The sequence below is a fragment of the Rattus norvegicus genome, chromosome 10 (genome assembly GCF_036323735.1).
Source record: "Rattus norvegicus strain BN/NHsdMcwi chromosome 10, GRCr8, whole genome shotgun sequence".
NCBI classification, from domain to species: domain Eukaryota; kingdom Metazoa; phylum Chordata; class Mammalia; order Rodentia; family Muridae; genus Rattus; species Rattus norvegicus.
In genome coordinates this window covers 42900306-42915923 of record NC_086028.1, presented here as the reverse complement: position 1 = coordinate 42915923, position 15618 = coordinate 42900306, and positions in this window count along the sequence as shown.

Below are 15618 nucleotides of genomic sequence, written 5' to 3'. Positions count from 1 at the left end.
TATTTGAGTCTGGGTAAAGATAGCCACCTTTCATGAGTAGTGGAAAGTGAAATGGTTTTGCTATTGTATTCATGGTCCATGCTGTCTGTTAAATGTCCTAATGAAAGCTTCAGAACCTTAGCTATCTCGTACTTGCCCAAAACTGCAAATGTTCTCCAAGGACATGGAGATGAGAAACAATAGTAGAGGTGTGGAGATATACTGTCTGCTGGCAATGAACTGCCAAAAGCAGCAGCTGCTGACCCCTTCTTCACTGACTGCACTTGCTGTGTAAAGCCAATAGTTGATGAGCACAAAAGGTGGTGAGCTCTTACAGCATCCTGGGGAAGTGGAAATCTGTTCACCCTTTCTGGACAACTTAATAAGGTCAGCTCAAAATCCTAAAGGATATATTCAGAGAATAAAGCAGATATTCAGTCTGTAAGTGATAAAAGTCAATAAAGTGGGGGGAGAAAATAGAGCCTCCAACCAACAGTCACTATAGAAGTAAAGATGGCATCAAAGTCCACTGTTCAAACACTCCCTATAAATGTGTAGGCACGAATGGAAATAGGACAAAGTGTCTCTTCACAAGATACTTCACTTGGGACATTGACAGCATGATCCATCTCTTCGCCATTGCTCCTGCCCCCAACATGGTATGCTGTAGTACCCCCGTGGATGCACAACCCAAATTTCAAACCTCAAGGAAACAGGCAGATTCAACTTGAGTGACATTCTGCAAAACACACAAGTATACCCTTGGGAAGTGTAAGGTTCGTGGAAAACAAGAGAAGACCCAGGGTTACTGAGGAAGTAAGACAACCAAAGGTATGGAGATAGCTTACCAATAGGCTTACAGCAGAGGATGGTGGGATAGCTAATGGAGATTGGATAAGGCTTACAAATTAACTTCTGATCATTATAAACATTAATTCCTTCTCTGGCTTTGGTAGCTATACACTGGTCATCCTTGGAAGATACATAAAGGGATCTAGTCAAATATTGGAAGCTTTTTGTAATCTTCAAGTAATTTCAGTCTGTAAGTGACATTAGAAATGTCTGTAATGGGGGCTGGGGATTTAGCTCAGTGGTAGAGCGCTTACCTAGGAAGCGCAAGGCCCTGGGTTCGGTCCCCATCTCCGAAAAAAAGAACCAAAAAAAAAAAAAAAAAAGAAATGTCTGTAATGGACATTAGAAAAATATTCATACATTTTTTGAGGGCTTATTTCCGCCTGTGGGAATCTAGCCCGGGGCAGGAGAGACAGCAGCACCTGAAGTGCTTGGCTTTGTTACGTCTATTGTTTACCTCATGGACACCTGGTTGTGGCATGTGAATGAAGGTCAGAGGATAACTTGCAAGAGGCTGGTTCTCTCCTTCTACCATGTCAGGTCCAGGGGAATGATCTCCGGTCAGACTTACCAGTTGCTAGTAACACTCAGACACGCTATGCAATACATATATAAAGGTGTGTGTATATGTGTGTGTGTGTTTAATTTTTTTTTAAATCTTGCCTAGACACTTTGAATATTTCTTATCAAGAAGTGTTTTGTTGATCTGTGTTTTACTGTCCAGCTTTCTCTATCACAGTGGGAATATCATCCCATACTTGCAAGTACTTTATTTTACTAGTGATCCAAGTACACAAATTAAGATGGTTCTAGAAAGAGTCTTCTAAAAACTTTTTAATGGCTTATTGTTCATTCCTTCCTCATGAGTTCGAAGAAATATTCCCACTCTGGCACAAATAGCCTATGGCCATAGTTGATTTCCTTCCCAGTCTACTACCTAAAGTTAAAGCTAAAATTCTATATTTGAAACAGGGTTATCGGGGGTTGGGGATTTGGCTCAGTGGTAGAGCGCTTACCTAGGAAGCGCAAGGTCCTGGTTTCGGTCCCCAGCCCCATAAAAAAAAAAAAATAAGAAACAGGATTATCATATGTTCCAGTAGTCTCACTAGTGGGTATGTATATAGCAAAAAGAATTAAAGGTCTAGAAGAGATACTTGTTTACAGGTGTTTATTGTAGTATTATTTCAGTAGCTAAAAGGAGGGAATTACAGTGTCCTCCTTTCTTTCTGTTGCTAAAATAAAATATCCTGACAAAAAAGCAACTTAAGGGAGGAAGGGTTTACCTTAGCTCACAATTCTAGGTTACAATCCATCATTGTGGGAAGTCACAGCAGTGGTAGCTTAGTGTAGCAAGCCACCTCATATCCATGCTCAACAGCAGAGAAAATGAATGCATGCTTAGTTCTCAACCCACTTTCTCTTCTTTTACACAGTCCAGGACCCAAACCCAGGGAATGATGCTGCCCACAGTGGGCTGGGTCTTCCTACAGCAATTAACCCAGTTAAAATACTCCCCCATAGGCATGCCCACAGACCAACCCGATCTAGACAATACTTCTCTGAGATTCTTCCTGGGTGATTCTAGGCTGTGTCAAGTTGACAAACTAAAAGTTGTATAGATGACAGCAGGCATTATAATTCACTGTCAGTGCCTGTGATGTTACCTTCCTCCTCCCCTTCTTCTTCATCCTTCTTCTCTTCTTCTTTCTCTTCCTTCTCCTCCCTCTCTTCTCCCTATTCCTCTTCCCCTTCCTCCTCTTCCTCCTCTTCCTCCTCCTCCTCCTCCTCCACCTCTTCATAGTCAGGGTCTCACTATGTAGCCATGACTGGCCTGGAACTTGACCAGGTTAGCTGGGAACTCACAGAGGTCCTCCCGCAGCAGCCTCCCAAGTGTTGGGATTAAAGAAAGGCATGTACCACCATGTCTGGCTATCTTTCATGTTCTTAAAAGCAGATTTAAGGCACAAAGAAGGACTCTGGGTTCACCAACCATACCAATGAGGAAGCAGTGGACGTGTCACTCTTTTTTTTTTTTTTTTTTTTTTTTTTTTGGTTCTTTTTTTCGGAGCTGGGGACCGAACCCAGGGCCTTGTGCTTCCTAGGTAAGCGCTCTACCACTGAGCTAAATCCCCAGCCCCGGACGTGTCACTCTTGTTCGTTGTATGCCTGTAAATACAACCTTGCTTTATTCACTCTCACCTCAAAATAAATTTAAAATTAAGATTTAATGTAAGGGACATATTAAACTGGTTCTACAAATAACTTTTTATTAACTTGTCTTGGGGGATTAGTTTTGGAAGTGTACCTGTGGAAACATGCAAGCCATGGCAAGTGTGTAGAGGGAAGATAGAAACTTTGTAGAATCAGTCTTTTTATCCACCTCATGTGAATTCTGGGGATTGAACCAGGTTGGGAAAATTGTGTGGCAAACACCTTTAACTTCTAAGCCACATTGCTGGGCCAAACTGTTTGGTTTTTGTTAAGCATTCTCTCTCTCTCTCTCTCTCTCTCTCTCTCTCTCTCTCTCTCTCTCTCTCTCTCTGTGTCTGTGTGTCTGTGTGTCTGTGCGTGCGCACGTCGTGCACACATTATGAAGGCCAAAGGAGAGTGTTGGGTTCTGTGGTGCTAGTAGTTATGAACTACTTAATGTGGGTTCTCAAGAAGACCAGTATGCACTCTTAACCACTGAGCCATCTCTCCAGCTCTAATATATACTTATTTATAATACCTAAATATAAGCCATTTGCAAAGCATACTTATAAGACAATTTACACATGCATGCTTTTGATTGAAAAATAATTATATAATCTCCTGCAAAGTAGCCAGGCCTGTGGCATGCACCTTTGTATTTTAGGGGTCACTCTTACTAAACGTTGCCTTATGTTGTTCAAATGTGACCAAAATGGTTTGTGCTTTGTTTTTGTAACAGACTCCATTCAGCCATTGCCTCCTCCATGCTCCGTGGGTCACCTGCCACGAGAGGCCAGAGAAAAGGATGATTAATCAACCGTGCTTGGGGAAGGGAGGAGGTTGTTGAGAGACAAGAGTGGAAGATACCCAGCTGAAAATGGAATTGTTTATATCAGCTTTCCCAAATGAAATCCAGCAGAGCCCGGAAAGGTCACAGAGAGTTCCTCCTGCATGTTGCCAATCCTTCCACTAGAGGGAGCAATTAAACGCCTCCCTGCTTCCTCCCCATTTCTGTCCTAGGTTTTCTGTGGGCTGTTTTCAGACACAGGCTGGGCATGCATTTTTGTAGTTGTTTGCCCATACAGTGCCCTTCATGAAATTTACACACCAATTCAGCACTGGAATCCCAGCGCCCCGAATCCCTAAATGCTGAGGACAGCATACCATGACATGGATGGTGCCTGGGACCCTGAGAAGTAGGAAACACATCCGGCGGGGGGGGGGGGGGGGGGGGGGATCCGCCATCAGAAATAAGCAACTAGCGGAAGTAGGCCTGGATGGTGACCTCTCAGAAGCCCAAGGGCAGCTCATTTGTTAAAAAGTTGTTCCCATGTCTCCTGACCTTAGCCCTGGACAAAAGCTGTATAGATTTCATTTGTGTGTGACTGCTTTTCAGTTGGCCTTGGTGTGCATAATTATATACAATGAATGACTGGTAAACAATCAAAAACTGAGACATAGGGGAGGCAGCACAGCACGGTCCTGATGGCCCAGGTGCATGCTGTGAACTCTCATTTTCGGAATAATGTAATAACCGCACAATGGTAGTTTTGGATTAATGTTTGACTTGCAAATAAAGTTTGAAGAAACTATGTCTAGAAATAAATTAGGAAAATGAATCAGAGCCAATATTGGGACCCTGAGAAAGGAAAATGGTATTGAAGTTATGAAATGAGTTTTCTGCAACACTTGAGAGTGGTTCCTGGCCTCCTTGGAATATGTATGGACAGCAAGTAAAATTAGACTCCTGAAAGAAGATAGAGAACATATAAAATTCTATACTAGTAAAACTAAGTCAGAACACTGGGACTCTTAGATTCATTGTGTGCAACATACAGAAGTAGGTGCTTACGAACTGCTGAGTTAAGGATTAACCTGATTCTTTTCTGCCTGGCAGCTTTGCCCATGTCATTTATCATTAGAGCTTCACCAGGAAACCCCATGTAGCTGACCTCGGAATTTTGAGCTCTGAAGTATAATAAGTCAAAAGTTAAAGTTTAAATAATGACAAGTTTGCAATTATTATTTTGGCCACGGCCCTGGAAACAGGGGAAGCTTGAAACTTTGGGGGAACAATGGTAATTCTTAATTCTTTGGGGGGGAATGTGGTCCTTCTTTTGAACTTGACACATCTGGTAATGATTATACAATGTCTCTCTTTCTACCTGCTTCTGGAGTAACAATAAAAGACTGGGGCAAGTTAGAGGCCAAGAGTTGTGTGGGGATGTAGGAGGGCAGGAAAAAAGGAGAGCACCAGGAGAGTGCAGGGTGCCCAGGAGAGTGGAGACACGGGAGAGGGAGAGAGGGGGGGGGGGGGGAGGAAGAGAGAGAAAATATCAAGCCTTGAGACTTGCCTGTCAGCAGCCTATACTCGGAAAAACATTACTTGTGTGTTTCTTATGGGCCTTCCAGGTGTGTGTGTGTGTGTGTGTGTGTGTGTGTGTGTGTGTGTGTGTGTGTGCATGCTCGTTCCTCTTTGTAATCTGATGACCCCTGGATAAGCCAATGACCTTCTTCACATGTACACCTGGTGAAGATTTTCTCCCATTCTCTCTGTGTCTCTTTATTCTTTGATTGTCTTGTCCGCCAGGCACCCTCCTCATCCACACCATCCTGCCTGAGTCCAGCACCAGCCAGGGTTCTGAGCCAGAAGACAGATGTGTGACATCATCGAAAAGAAGGAGTCTGATCACTGTTTGACTTTATTTTTAAAGATTTATTTCTTATGTATACATTTATCTGCATATACCTGTATGTCAGAAGAGGGCACCAAGATCACATCACAGATGGTTGTGGGTGGTGGCTGGGAGTTGAACTCAGGATCTCTGGAAGAGCAATCAGTGCTCTTAACCACTGAACCATCTCCAGCACTGTTTGACTTTCAAACAGACAGCCCCAAACAGCTTGAGCCATCTTTATATAAGTTCCAATGCATTCAGGCACATGCGGTTTCAATTCATTTCTCTTTAATCGTTTGATGAGAACCACTAACATTTGGTTTCTTTCCCCCTTTCCCATATCATCATCAATTGACCTTTACCCCATATCTTAGCATTCGTGAGACTGTACTTCCTAGTTAAACATGAATTCTACACTGCAAGCCAGATGCTTATACTAACAGGCTTCTCTTACTCGTACTGTGCCTAGGCTGGTAGCAGACACGCAGTTACAGAAACAAACAAGCAAGTCCTGTGGTTAATCTTTAACAGCGTGTTGCTTTAATCTGTTTGTAGTCAGCGGAGAGTAAGACACCCTACCTAGAACAATTTTTTTCCAGGTATAAGTCTAATGTCTAAGGCCTGTTTATCATTTGTGTGGACAGCAGCTGTGGTCTATTCACACATTCTCAGATGGTAATGACTAATACCTAATCCTCAACTGCTGGGACCAAGTTCCTACTCTTTCTAGCAGTTTCTACATGTACTTTTACACCCAAGGGACATATAGATTCCTTTGTTGATTTTCTAGCATTGGAGGAATGTCTGACTTTTTATGGCAATTATTTCTTCCTTATATGTTGTATAAGCTCTGTGTGTGTGTGTGTGTGTGTGTGTGTATGTATGCATGCGCGTGTGCACACGCGTGCAATGCATTTTATTTTTTTATTTTTTATTGGATATTTTATTTATTTACATTTCTTTTTTTTTTTTTTTTTTGATTCTTTTTTTCGGAGCTGGGGACCAACCCAGGGCCTTGCGCTTCCTAGGCAAGCGCTCTACCACTGAGCTAAATCCCCAACCCCTTATTTACATTTCAAATGTTATCCTTTTTTCTGTTGCCCCTCCACAAAACCCCTATCCAATTCCCCCTCCCCCTGCTTCTATGAGGGTTCCCCCACCCACCCACACTCCCTCTCACCTCCCCACTCTAACATTCCCCTACACTGGGGCATCGAGCCTTCACAGGACCAAGGACCTCTCCTCCCACTGATGTCCGACAAAGCCATCCTCTGCTACATATGCAGCTGGAGCTTTGGGTCAGTCCGTCTGTACTCTTTGGATGGTGTTTTAGTCTCTGGGAGCTCTGGGTCTGGTTGGTTGATATTGTTCTTCCTATGAGGTTGCAAACCCCTTCAGCTCCTTCAGTCCTTTCCCTAACTCCTCCCTTGAGGTCCCCCTGCTTAGTGCTTAGTCCAATGGTTGGCTGCATCCACATCTGTATTTGCCATGCTCTGGCAGATCCTCTCAGGAGACAGCTATATCAGGCTCCTGTCAGCATGCACTTCTTGGCATTCGCAATAGTGTCTGGGTTTGGTGTCTGTAAATGGGATGGATCCCCAGGTGAGGCAGTCTCTGGATGGCCTTTCCTTCAGCCTCTGCTCCATACTTTGTCCCCATGTTTTCTTTAGACAGGAGCAATTCTAGGTTGTTCTATAAGTTCTTAATGTCATCTTTTAAGAACTTCTAAATTCTTGGAATATAGTTATCTCTTTTTTAGAACAGTTAAGTAAGCAAGAATCATTAACCTGGCTGAAGTCCTCCTGCTTCCTCAGGATGACTGCAGAGGCAGCCAAGGAGATTGGGGAGAATCAGTTCTGTGTTTTAAGAAAAAAACCTCCAAGTTTATCATAAATTGAGTAATCTTGACTAAGAAAGTGAAACTGAAAATTACCGTAAGGGTAAACACAGAGAAAGCCAAGAGGGTGCGCTTCCCAGGATCTGGAGCAGAGGTCCTGGGGGGGAGGGGAAAGGAGGGTTGTGGGGGGAGGGGTGTAGGATGAGGATGGGGGTGTCTGTGGGGGTCCACAGAGATCCACAGGAGTCCACAATGTCGCCTCCACAGGTCCTTGCCAAGAGGCCTGAGTATCTCCATGGACCTTGCCACAAGGAACTCCATTTGCAAAACATGGACATTCCCACAGGTTAAAGTCTGGCTTCTGCCACCCAGGAAATCCTTGTCTGTGTCTTGACATGTTTTCTTCGCTTTTCTCACAGTTTAAGGCCTCATGTTAAGGTCTTCGACCCATTTTGTATTGACTTGTGTGCAGGAAACCACCAAGTTTCCCAGCTTGTTTATTATAACTGCTTCACCTTGTGTGTTTGAAGCATAGAAAACCACAGGACTGTAGCTGTGCTTTTTTTCTGGGTCCTGTATTCTATGCTATCAGTCTCTGCCTGTCTTTACGTCTGTGCCATGCTATGTGATGGCTCCGTCATTTAACTTGAGTTTAACTTGAGATCTGGTATTGGACGCCTTGCAGTTCTTAGCTTTGATCTTTCTACTCAAGATTGTGTCAGCCATTTGAGATCTGCCCTAGTTTCTTCCCTACGCCATGACAAAGACCATGACCAAGACCAAAAGCAACTTGGGAAGGAAAGGGTTTATTTGGCTTACACATTTTGATCACAATCACTGAGGGAAGTCAGGGCAGGAACTCAAGAAGGAACTGAAGCAGAGGCCATAGAGCAAGGCTGCTTACTGGCTCACGCCTTGAAGCATGTTCAGCCTGCTTTCCTGTGCATCCTAAGACCACAAGCCGGGGGATGACTCTGGCCACAGTGGGCTGCGCCCATTCACTTCGATCATCAATCAAGACAATGCCACACAGGCTTCCTACAAACCAGCTGACGGTGGCAGCTTCTCAGTCAAGGTTCCCGCTTCCCAAACTACCGTAGCTTGTGTTGAATGGACAAAAACTGGCTAGCACAGTTAGCAGGGTGAATTCTGTCCTATTATGAACCACACATTATATTTATGTAATGGGAGGAATTTGTTCATAGTAACTGAAAGACAGTGCATCCCCCAGCTGCCCACCCTGGATTTAAGGGAGGTGGCTAACCGAGTGTCGGGAATCCTTAAAAACCTTTATTAGCACAGTGCGGTTAGGTCTGTTAAGGGCACTGGGGTAAGTGTGACTGAAAGCAGCATCTGTAGTTGAGAACTTTAGCATACGGCCAGCTTGGAGGAGCAACTGGAGGTCTGATGACCTCACATAGCTAATTTCTGAAGGAATATTAACTTTTAACAAGCCCAGCTCTGGTTATTCTAAGCAGGGGTACCTGGAGTTATTGTCGGGAGATTTTAGCCAGAGGGTTTCATTTCCTCTCATAACCAGTTTGTGAGTGTCTGCAGACGGAGGCCGGCAACCTGAAAAGCCTAATAAGTATTGTTCTTTTTTTTCTTATAAAGCCATTAAGTTGCAGAATAATGTAAGTATCTATATTATTGTATAAGTATCTATAAGTCATGGAGGGGCCACTCAATAGAAGAAAAAAAAAAACCCTAGACATCTACGGGAACTGAGAAAAATGTTGGCATCAGGTCGTCTTTGTTTTCTTTACGTATTTTTGGTCACATTTAACATGCTTACAAATCTTAAGTTCCAGAAATTTTATATTTTAACAGAAGTTTTAAAGAGTTAAACAAAGCCCAGAACCAGAGTATGAGGTAAACCACAGTAGTTGGGACTGGGAATAGTCTGCTTCGTAAAGCGGCTTTAAAGCACGCAGTGTTTTTCCCCTGGGCTGTCCTGCTGTGCAAAAACTTCCCTTTCCCTGTCCAGTCAGATGGCCTGTCCGACGAGACAGAGATGTTGGCAAAGAAACTTTTACACAAGCTTGGGGAGGAGGGGCGGGTAAAACCCAGAGCCAGCTTCTCAGCAAAGTAGATGACATAAAACAATCCCTCGATATTATCCACACTCAGAGGGCACCCGAATCCCTGAAAATCCGAGATCCAGTGACCAGAGGGAGGGACTGCATCGAGCAGAGAGGACTTAGGATGCAGGTTCTGGTGAGCCACAGACAGCACTCCAGAGTGCCCTCCAGAAGGGAGCTGGAGGAGGCAGTGGCCCTCGGTCTGGCCCTCAGTCTGACCCTCATGTGTGCACAGCAAAACGAAGACCCATCAAACAAAATCAAGCAACAGAAGAAGACAGAGAGGAAACACAGACATGTGGTAGCCACCTCCATTCATATACTAGAACCAGGACAGAAGGCTGTCTCCTCGGTCCCAGAGACTGGGCCTATGATTGTATCTGATCTCCCCTGTGTTGCTACAAATGTCCAGACTCCCAGATAGAACAGAACAACTAGGACTCCGTCCAAGTTTGAGATGAAAGTTGGTAGCTGTCTGGGCTCCCTGGAGCCTCTCGTGTCCACCTTACATTCGCCCCTCTGGGGCCCATTCCCTACTATCCACCTTCAGTCTGTGGCAGCCGTGGTCTCAGGCTCCCCAGACTTCCAAGTCTATCGCAGACCCCTGGCCCTGAGTCTGGAGTCATCTGTGATTTCCAAGTGTGGTGGAGTTCGTAACCCCTGGGAAAAGTCCATAGACTCAATCTGTTCATAATTAAAAGATTTATTGATTACTGCCAGCAGGACAACAGTCTCTGAGGCAAATGAGGTTGCCGCAAGGGAAGGCTTGTGAAAGGTAAAAACCACAAGAAGACTTTGAACGTGTACACAAGCGAGCAAAGGCTACCCTACTCTGCCAAGGTTAGGTAGTGAGGCAATCTCAGAATAGTCCCGGAATGTACTTCTAACCTAGTTACAGAAACCAAAAAGCAGTTAGTCAGATCATAGCAAGTAGATGGTCACAGCTATACATTTCTGGATGGGGTGGGGGTGGGGTGTCACAAGAGTCAAGGCCACTTAGAACTTATCCTCCAGGGACTGAAGTCGAAGACGAATGGCCAGGGGGTACCAATATGGATGCCTCGCATAAAAATGGAGTTTCTTTAGTTATCAAATGAGTTTGTTCTAACCCTGGCTATCCTGGAACTAACTCTGTAGACCAACCTGGCCTCAAACTCACAGAGATCACTGGTGTCTGCCTTCCGAGCCCTGAGCTCAAAGACGTGTGCCACCACCTTGCAGCGCAGGACTGTTTTTACAAGTCTTAGGTCTTAGCATCGTTCATTTAGTTCTAGTGTGAGCTGCAGTGCACGCGGTTGGGAAAGCAGCACTTGTGCGGTAGTGGGCAGATGTGTACTTCCCACGCTCCTTTCAGTGAATGCCACTGGGTCCCAGGCTAACAGCCTGATGACACGGAGCTCTCCTTTCAAGACTTCTTAGTGCAGAGCATTTTGTCAGGCAGGAACCACGGAATGAGTGCGCGTTAGAGCAGATCTCTTCATCATTGAAGGAGCTAGGCTGCTCCTAAATGCCTTCCTCGGAAGGAAAGTGTATGCCATGTTAGTGCTTTGCGGCTGCCAGGGCTTCACAGACGTTCACTCCAGCTTTCTTCTGTCAGTGCTCTAGGCATATCGTTGCTCAGCAACTGAAGGTTGCTACAAAGAAGACCTGGCTCGGGGTTGGGGATTTAGCTCAGTGGTAGAGCGCTTGTCTAGCAAGCGCAAGGCCCTGGGTTCGGTCCCCAGCTCCGAAAAAAAGAAAAGGGAAAAAAAAAAAAAAAAAAAAAAAAAAGAAGACCTGGCTCACAACATTTGAAAGCTCCTCACCCCCGTTCTTTCAGCGAGAACGAGCTATTCCTTATTAGCGAAAGTTCTCAGCTGGGGACTCAAGGCGGTCATTGGCGGAGGTGGATTGTTAAGGATAAGAAGTTTGACAGAAGAGTTATTAACCCCATGGACAGACAGACAGACAGACAGACAACAGTGTGGCTGGACTGCTGATGAGAAGAAATCAGGTCTTATGGGATGGGGGAGGGGAGTCTCTTACACCTTTCTGAGGATCAGGTAGGTTTCACACCACAAGGGTGAAGCCAGGATGTCTGATTCCCAGAAGTCAGGGAAGTGGGCGGGAAGTCTTTGAGGCCACCTCACTTCAACAGGTGATATAGACACTCTGGCGCCTGGGAGTCTGTCTGCAGGACGCAGTGAGAAGAGTGCCGCGGCCTGAGCAGCAGCAGCAAGGTTCCAATGTTACGTTCTCACAGTTATGCTTCAGACCACTCTTTTAGGCTTTCTTGCCACAGTGAACGCTCATTACATGACCGTGAGTGAGAACCAGCGTCGTGTGACTGTTCCTAGGGAGACCTGAACAAATGTCTGTTCATCCCAGATAGGGCACCACTAGCAGCCCAGAGAAGCAATCCCACCAAAGTCTAGTTTACTGAACTAGTGGGTTTATCGGGGTTACAGGAACACAGGCAAAGGGCTACTTACAGAAGCGAGGTGTCTCAGAGGCTACATCACTGAAAAACCCACCCCAGCGTGGGTCAGAGGTCACGAAATCTGTATCTCTGGAGTTGCCCAGCAACTCCACTGATCTGAGTCATATTGCTTATTATAACCTCGTGCAGAGAGGCCCGTGTAAATGCGGTTTACTTCTTGAACCTGAGCATTCCCAGGAGGGGATGTGTCAATTCTGCGGAAATAACTACTCCACAATCAGTCACTGTACTAGAAGCAGAACCCCCTTCCTAAGCTCTCAAGTGAAAGCTTGTCTGTCACTCAGCAGCCTTCTGGCTCCCGGGCAATCAGACGCTTTCTCTGTCTCTCTGTCATCTACTTGGAGCAATATACGGAAAGAAGCTGCTGGTTCATGCCTAAGTACAGCAGTCCTTTCCCAGCAGGTACCGCCTGAGGGTGCACTCAAATATTTACACCCTGGATGCAAATATTTACACTCTGGACTACCTGAGCCTCCTGCCCTCAGATTGACCAGTTTCTTTGTGTCAGTTTTCCCCTGGGAAATAAAGATAGAGAGGACCCTAGGATTCACTGTGGGGAAAGGAAAGTCTACTATTTGGAGGAACCTCATGGCTGTGACAACAGGTTTTGACACTTTTGATGCAACAAGTGAAATTAAATTAGAAAACTCTCTCTCTCTCTCTCTCTCTCTCTCTCTCTCTCTCTGTGTGTGTGTGTGTGTGTGTGTGTGTGTGTGTGTGTGTGTGTGTCTGTATCTGTCTCTGTCTGTCTGTCTGTGTCTCTGTGTCTGTGTCTGTGTCTGTGCGCAGGTGTGCATGTCTATGTACCAGGTTAGCCTGTGCATGTAGAGTTCAGAGGTCAATGGCATGTGTCTTCCTCTATAGCTTGCCATCTTATTTTCAGAGACAAGCTCTCTCACTGAACCTGGATGTTGCCATTTTGGCTAGACTAGCTGACCAGCAGGCTCCCAGGATCTACCCGTCTCCATCTCCAGGCCTCTTCTTACAGAAGGGATTCTGCTTTTTTGGTTTGTGTACTGACCTGTTTTGTGTGCCAACTTGACACAAGCTGGAGTTATCACAGAGAGAGGAGCCTCCCTTGAGGAAATGCCTGCATGAGACCCAGCTGTAAGGCATTTTCTCAAGTAGTGATCAATAGTGGGAGGGTCCATTGTGGGTGGTTCTTATAGTCCTGGGTTCTATAAGAAAGCAAGCTGAGCAAGGCAGGGGAAGCAAGCCAGTAAGAAACACCCCTCCATGGCCTCTGAATCAGCTCCTGCTTCCTGACCTGCTTGAGTTCCAGTCCTGACCTCCTTTGGTGATGAACAGCAATGTGGAGGTGTAAGCTGAATAAACCCCTTCCTCCCCAGCTTGCTTCTTGGTCTTAATGTTTGTGCAGAGATAGAAACTCTGACTAAGACAAATCGGTACCAGCATAGTGGGGTATTCCTGTGACAGCCTGACCATGTTTTGGGGAGGACTGTGGAAGGACTTTGGAACTTTGGCTAGAAGAGCCATTGGATGTTAAGAGCTCTGTGGGATGTTCTGTAGAAGCTTGGAAGATAATGTTGTGAACAGCGCAAACAATGGGGGCCTGGCTTGTGAAATTTCAGAGGGAAAATTAAAAACTCTTATCAGGGCCGTTGCTGTTTTGACTGTGAAGATTCTGTGGTTTTGGTTAGCTGGGGCTGAAGAATCGGCTGTGATTAACAAGATACCAGAACTACTACAGTGAAACCACTGCATTACTGGGACTATTGATGCTGGGCAGCTGGAACTAAGAAATTAGTGGTGATTAAGAAGAGACCAGCATCATTGAGGTGAAAGCTTCTGGGAAGTGTTTTCTGAAAGCACCAAGTAGCTGTGTTCCAGAGAGAGCCAAGGTTGTACCTCGTGCTTCAACTAGACTTGGTAATGTGTAAGAGTCACCCAGGTGTACTGGTTTTGAAGGCATGAAAGGGTCATGAAGAGCAGCAAGGCTTGGCATTGTGAGAGGCCATGGAAGGCCACTGGTAAAGGTCCAGCCTCAGTTGCAATTGATGGCCCAGGACTGAAGAGGTCATGCAAAGGAGTTGAGGCTTGGCACCATGAAGAGAGCCTATGAGAGGCTATTGGTGAAGCCTAGTTGCAGTGGAAGACAGCAGTGTTTTGGAGATGCTAGTGCCATGAGATGATCACCAAGAACAGCAGTAGCAGTGGAGAATAGGCAGCTGTACCCTAGAAAACAAGCTGTGTGCTACAAAATGTAGAGCTGGAGAAGTGACCCAAGCCCTTGGAGGAACCCAGAAGATCTTGAGTGGATCCTAGACATTGGATGGTTCAAACATTGGACAGTTCGAGTTTGATTTTGCTTTTGTGACTGTACCCTGATATTTTTCCCTCTTGAAGTAAGAAAGTATTTTAGTGGAGCCCACAGTTAAGAGACATTGAATTGTAAAATGACTTTGAATTTTAAAAGATATTAGATATTTTATAGGGATTGCAATTTTAATATGTAAAGACTGTGGGACTTTTAAAGTTATTTAGATCTTGGGGATGAATAAGAAAGTAGGGGTTAAGGCTTAATAGTGATGTGTTTGTGTGTCAAGTTGACAAGGGGTCAATTGTACTGGCTGGTTTTGTGTGCCAACTTGACACAAGCTGGAGTTACCACAGAGAAAGGAGCCTCCCTTGAGGAAATGCCTCCATGAGATCCAGCTATAAGGCATTTTCTCAATTAGTGACCAAAGGTGGGAGGGCCCATTGTGGGTGGTGCCATCCCTGGGCTGGTAGTCCTGGGTTCTATAAGAGAGCAAGCTGAACAAAGTAGGGGAAGCAAGCCAGTAAGTAACACCCCTCTATGGCCTCTGCATCAGGTCCTGCTTCCTGACCTGCTTGAATTCTGTCCTGACTCCCTTGGATGATGAACAACAGCAATGTGGAAGTGTAAGCTGAATAAACCCTTTTCTTCCCCAACTTGCTTCTTGGTCATGATGTCTGTGCAGGAATAGAAACCCTAAGACTGTTTGTTTGTTTGTTTGTTTGTGTCACATAAGTGCTATCGATTCAAACTTAGGTCCTTCCTCATGTTTGTGCAGTGGTATTTGTCCCTTTGAGCCATCTCCCCAACCCCTGAAACTTTAACCTTAAAAACCCATTATTAGGAGCTGGAAAAAGATTTCAGATTTGAGAGTGTGCATCTACTGCTCTTGCAGAGGACCCAAGTACTGTTCCCAGAAACTACATCAGATGGGTCACAACTGCCTCTAACTCCACCTGAAGGGAATCCAATGCTTTTGGCCTCCCTAGGCATCATTACTTACATGCACACAAACAGACACTTAAAAACAAAATATATTCCCAGGCAGTGGTAGTGCATACCATTAATCCTAGCACTTGAGAGACAGAGGTAGGCAGATCTCTGTGAGTTCAAAGTCAGCCAGGGTAGATATACAGAGAAACCCTATCTTGAAACACACACATAAGAGAGAGAGAGAGAGAGAGAGAGAGAGAGAGAGAGAGAGAGAGAGATAGGAAGATAGATAGGAAGAAAGATAGAAAGAT